Genomic DNA, 6,000 nt, shown 5'->3' with positions numbered 1-6,000 from the left:
CCACGCTTCATTTATCGATCTCATCCTACAAAACCGGAAACTGGTTTTACTCTCAGACATTGTCCTGAGTTTGTCCAGGCAAAGCCCAATGGAAGGTTCTCAAAACCCCGTGTAATAGGATGTCAGGGCACAGCAAAGGACAATGGGGTTGACAGAGCCAAGAGAGAAACGAAGGAAGACTCGAGGGAAATGAAACAGTCAAGACAGAAGGCAGGGGATGGGTGCTCGGTTCAGCTCTTAAATGCCCCCCCAGAAGCCCACATGCCTAAGGTTTGGTCCTCACCTGACTGCACTTTGGGCAGGTGACAGAATCTCTAACGTGTGGGGCAGAAGAGCAGGAAGCTGTGTTCCTGGGATGGAGGAGCAGGTGGAAGCTGGGTCCCTGGGGGTGTCCCCTAGAAGGAGACACTGGGACTCTGTCCCATCTTCTCTCTGCTCTCCAGCCGCCATGAGGTGAGTGGCCCTGCTGTGCTGTGAGTTCTCCACCACGACCTTCTACCTCACTTCTCTGTTGCTCCAAAGTCACAGAACCCAAGGGACCATGCAGAACCTCCCAAACCTTCCTTTCTCTAAACTGGGTTCTCGGGGGCTTTTCCACAGTGACGCAAAAATGAGAGACACAGCACAGCTCTCATCAGAAAAAGTTAGTGAAGTCCTGCGCCCCACCAGGGTCGGTGGCGGTGGCTATGGTTCTCATTACAGATGAGAAGAGAGAGCAACCAGGACATGAAAAATCCAAACCAGGATGTCATTATCACGGTGCTGGATGCCCCGGCTCCACGGCACACAGGCCTCTGCCTCTCTGGGCCCAGGCAAGGATGAGCATGTGAGCAAGTTCAAGTCACCTGTGCCAGCTGCTGGGCTGGCACAGGACTGGGAGTGACAGTGCGGGGCAAACCCTCTTGGGAGAATGGTTTTTGTTTGCTCCGTTCTAGGAGTAGTTTGCATAGCATGGGGTCGGGCAACGGGAAGAATGTCACAAGGACAGCCAAGACTGGAGATGGGCGCCAGCTCAATCCATGAGTGCGGATGCCTGGATGCCTGACAGCTGCCGCCATGAATGTGGGGTGGGCAGGCTGCTGGGGACAGCTCACACAGAGTCAGGGCAGTAGGGCATCATTTTCTAGTCACTGTGGCCAGTTTGGCTGGGAAGGTGGATACAGAGTGAACACTTCCTTCCAGCCTTGAAAGACTGTGCCCTGGAGTCACAAGACAAGGAGAGCTGAGTCCAGAAGGGTTTTTCAGAGGCCTGCCTATAAGTACCTGCATGAATCTCTGCAGGCCTCTGTGAAGAGAAGAGCCATTCTGCTTTCCATATATTCAGCTTCTTCTGGAAACAAAGTTTGGGGGGGTGGTGGTGCGCCCCTCCCCTCCTCTGAAAACAAGGCTGCAAATCCTTTGGAACAGCAATCTCTCTGGGCTTCAATCATTTTGCTTTTCCCATATGGAAGGCTAAGTGCTCACAGTGCCTTCTCAACCTTTCCAGGCCAAGCGCTCTACATACATAAATGCCTCCCAGCAGCTACAACAGACAGACTCCATCCACACTCCCAGGTTTTCCCATTGAGAAAATAAGACACAGAGTTGCCAAGTCATTTGCCCCAGGGCACACAACTGACAAGAAGTGAAAGAATGAAAGCTAGGTAGGTAGTTTGAGACCATAGTCTTCATTTTGACCTAGCTACCCAACTAGTGCATAGCACTGCTCTGGGAATCACTCACCAAAGGGCACCCCTCTGCTCTGCCACCGGGAGGGACAAGATATACAGATAGGCTGGGTACCCTCAGTGTGGCCTGAGCCTGTCCTATTGAGGAGCAGGCAGGAACCAATTCTTAAACACATGAAACTTAAACATAGATCAAAGTCGGGTACTTGGGCATTAAGCTCATGCTGTGTGTGGACTTCAGGACTCCAACCAAATCTGGTTCTCTTGGCGGGTGCCAGGCCCCACCCTCAAGACTCCAACTACCTCTGTGGCTTATAACCTGTGCTTGGGTTCCTAAAGCTAAGAACAGAACTGAAATCCTTGGAATTTAAGTCGACATTCTGTTTGTTCTTTTTTTTTTTTTTTTCTTCCCTGGAAGGACAGGCATCAGTCACATTTGGTAGAGTCTGGGGCACAGACACAGCAGTTTGGTCCTGGGTAGGTCAGTGTTGCTTAGCTCATGGTATATCAAGAGCCCTACAAATTTCTGGGTTCCCTCCCAAGCCAAGCAGCACAGGTGAAGCCCTTAGCACAGGCCTGGGGACCAGGATGCTCCAAAAATAACATTAGTAAGATGCCACCAAGGAATGGAAACCGACATAGCCATCATGTTCTTGAGTGGAGTGGATGAAAGATGGGACAATTCTGACATCTCTTGAGGCTGAAGATGGTTTGTCGCACTATTTTCCTGCTTTGATTTAAAAAATAAAATAAAATAAAAAGTTTTTAAAATACGAAAAAAAAAATCAAAATCTTTGCACCAAGACGCGAATGACTGAGTCAAGCCATGGAGTTACTTTTCCGAGAAAGATGCCTATGGGAAACGCCAGCCCGACAGATCTCACTTGCCCAACTCCCCAACCTTGGCGGTCCCCTAGGTACTAGGGAGAGTGCTAGAGCAGAGCAGGTGCCTCCAGGGGCGGGTCACAAAGGGCTCGACCCCAGCTATCACCTCTCAGATGGCTCTCCCTCGCCAGCGCTTTCAGGCACTTAACCTTCAGGTCTGTTCGCCCGTGGAGGTGGATCGGGCTGGCTGGTCTGGGACAGAGGTGTGTCGGCACCGAGGGAGGCGGGCACGGGGAGCTGGGAGCCAGGCAGCTGAGGCGGGGAGTCTAGCATGTTCCTGGGGTTGCTGGCGGACGCGGGGGTGGGTGGAGACGATCACGATTGAGGAGGAGCACACAGGCGCACTCACCGCCTTCCTCCTTCCCTTCCTCTTCCTCCCACCCCGCCCCCGGGGGGGCGGTACCCTGGTCCCTTGGGGGAGGTCTGCACCCCCGGAGAGTGGCGGCCCCGGAAGGAGGGCTGGGGTTGGGGCGGCTGCGGTGGGTGGCGGACGCCGCGGGCCCCTCCCCCGAGCTCCCTTACTGCCTCCCCCTGCTCCCCGCCCCTCCTCCTCTGCATCCTCCCCATCCTCCTCCTGGTACCCGGCAGCCGCGGCTAGGGGAGCAGCCGGCGGCACCGGGGCCGCTCAGCCTTTGTCTCCGGCCGCGGGGAGCGCCGGGCCCAGCGCAGCGTAAGTGATGGGGGCCGGGACCGGGCTGCGGGGGGCTCGGTGGGGCGGGCCCTGGCGCGGGCGCTGCCGAAGGAGGGGGAATCGAGGGGGAGGCCGGGCCGGAGGAACCTCAGCCGCGATGCTCGGGCGGCGCCGGCGCAGGGGCTCAGAGGGGCGCGTGGCCGGCTCGCGGGGCGCCGCAGCGTCGCGCCCGCGCGGACGTGCGGCTTGGGTGCAAATCCTGTTTCTCCGGGCAGAGGCCACGCGGGGACGGCGGAGGCTGCGAGGACTGGCAGTCATGGAAAAACGGGAGAGGAGCCGGCCCAGCGTCACCGCCGCCACTGTCACCAACCATCACCATCACCACCACCACCACCACCATCACTGGTCGTCGCCCATCCCACTATCCCGCCTCATCCCCCATCTCATCTCCCCACAGCGCACACTGCCAACTTTGTCAGACCATTTCCTTTGCATCGGGTAATACTTGGACAGACCGATCGCGAGTGAGCGCAGCTGCTGTGGGATGTTCATCTAACAGGCCACTGGGCTGCCTCGGTGTTCCCCGTCAGGGAAAGGGGCCTGCGATGCTGCCTCGGCGGCGGCGGCGTAGCCACTAAGGTGGCTCGATGTCTGGCTGTTTAATCCCGGTGCTAGAAGGGACAGAGATATATGTCTCACTTGTTAATGATGAAAGCGACACCGTAGTAATGTCTTCATTAAACCAGAGATTTGAGGTTTGAGACTTTATCTCTTATCTTCTAAGTGTCAAAGTATGAGTATTAATAGCAAATGGAAAATTAAAGAGATGAAACTTTGAACAAACTATTCCAAAAAAGAAGCAAAATCAGGTAGGAAAATCGCTTCAGCTTGCTAAGGGCAGCATCCGTCTGGAGTGGACAGCGTCCCTTTGGTGCTTCTTGTCTGGTGAAGCTCATCATTTTGGACGCATAGCATGTACCCCCGGGTGCTTTTCCACCCTACCTGAAGAGTGGCTTAATTACTGGGTTTCAAAACTGCCTTTTGCCAGCTCAGCACAGAATAGTGGGAACAAGCATATTCCTAGAATGGGTCTGGGCATCTGCCTGCTTTTGAAGACACAGTAAGATCCCAAGTCCGTTCTTTATTTTCCCTGTTGTTCCTGGAATTTTGGGGGAACTCCACTTGGGTTGCCACATGTTATGGGGGCAATAGGGGTTCCTTTTTAAGATTCTTAATCTTGTTAATAAAAAAATTAAGAATGAACTCAGAAGGAAACTCGAGGACAATTTTATTTGAGTTTATTTTATTTGAACCCCAGAGCAGGTAAAGTGTAAATCTCAGCAGTTTCCAGGAGGAGGAAGATGGAGAAGAGGAAGAGAGACAGCTCTCCCACATGATGGAAGTGGGTCTCAGGGACAGTTTCAGAGGAAAAGAGTGAGGAAGCCCAGAGTGTTCAGAGCAGCATGCTTGGGCTTTTGGCAAGTATCTGAAAGAAAGAGAAAGATAAAAAGAAGGGAAAAGGGAAAGTTATGTTTTTCTAAGTAATTCAAAAAATCAAGCAGATTGTAGCAGAGCCACATAGCCAGGAGTTTCTGGGAAGGGAAAGTACATTATCTCAAGAAAGGAATAATTATTCCTCCCATCTCTTTGGTATGACTTAAGGTGAATCTGTCTTCCTGAGGGCTGGTCTCTTTGGCCAGGTGACCAATGGGCCCATCTGAATTAACTCTTGTGCTCTGGGTAGCTTGGAACCTTCTGTCTCCATCCAGGGGTAGATCCCATTCTTTCAACCAGGAGGAAATATCTTTTCCTTAGCAGCCTCGACATAGACCTGATCCAGGTTACTACAATATTCTGTCCTCGAAAGAGGTAGCCCTAGGTCTGTGAGGGTGGCCCTCTTGATGTGGTTCACCCTGTATCCTGCACCCAGTAAGAAAAATGACATTGTGAAAAATAATGTGGGGATGAGAGTAGTCAGCATTCCCTCTGGACATGTGTGACATTGTCCATGGACAGGTTTTTAACTCATAAAAAAAAGAAAAATAGCTTAAGACATAAAACATTAATAACAATAACGAAGACCTAGCTGAGCAGCACTTACCACTAGCATAGTTGGAAATATCTCTGATGTTGAAGTATAATTATGCTTTATAGACTCAGACCTCCCCAGTTTATGAAATGGGGTTTTAAATTAGTAATTTTGTAGAGAAAGGTTTTTCTTATCTACAAATGTTCCAAATCCCAAATTTAGGTGAGGTATAGTCAGTCACACACAATCACATTTCAGAGTAGAAACTTACAGTGTTTTAAATTCCGGCTCTTTGGGAAAGAATTAGCATCTTAATGGACTCTCATGCCTTTGCCTGTGTTCTAGTCTTTGCTGCTGCTATAACTAAATACCTCAGACAAGATACTTTATAGACAACAGGAATTTATTACTCACAGATGTACACAGTCAAGACACCAGTTTTGGCATCTGGTGGAGGCTTGCTCTCTGATTCATGGATGGTACCTTTAGTTAGTCCTTGTGTGACACAGGGGCTGAAGAAGCTCCCTCGGGCATCTTACAAGGGTAGCAATTCCATTCCTTAAGGTGAATTCTTCTTAGTTAATCATAGCCTATGAATTCTATCTCTTACTGCAAGTGAATTGAGGAATAGAGTTCAGTGTATGAATTAATGGGGCACCCAAACATCCAGTCCCCAGAAGGCCATCATTGAGTTCTGTTGTACATAATACAGTAGATGTTTTAGCTTGTATGAGCTTTCATATCCCCACTCAAGAAATACACTACAAATTAAAAATAATCTATTTGTT

General features: G+C 50.9%; 1 protein-coding gene across 5 annotated transcripts in view; it reads left to right on the top strand.

The window, feature by feature from the left end:
- The first annotated feature begins 2,858 nt into the window (after window positions 1–2,858).
- Gpr45 (G protein-coupled receptor 45) overlaps window positions 2,859–6,000 on the top strand; it is a 96,619-nt gene continuing 93,477 nt past the window's right edge. For 4 of the 5 annotated variants that reach the window (XM_052744988.1, XM_052744989.1, XM_052744992.1 and 1 more), the window contains exon 1: window positions 2,859–3,222. The gene's annotated coding sequence lies outside the window, so the exon portion shown is untranslated. Of the gene's footprint in view, window positions 3,223–3,458; window positions 3,939–6,000 lie in introns of all 5 variants that reach the window. The other variant, XM_052744987.1, reaches the window with a different exon arrangement.

Source organism: Peromyscus californicus, unplaced genomic scaffold (genome assembly GCF_007827085.1).
Source record: "Peromyscus californicus insignis strain IS unplaced genomic scaffold, ASM782708v3 Scaffold_19__1_contigs__length_69161282, whole genome shotgun sequence".
Taxonomy (NCBI): domain Eukaryota; kingdom Metazoa; phylum Chordata; class Mammalia; order Rodentia; family Cricetidae; genus Peromyscus; species Peromyscus californicus.
Note: the sequence above shows the minus strand (reverse complement) of the source record. Positions and strands in the feature narration are given on the sequence as shown.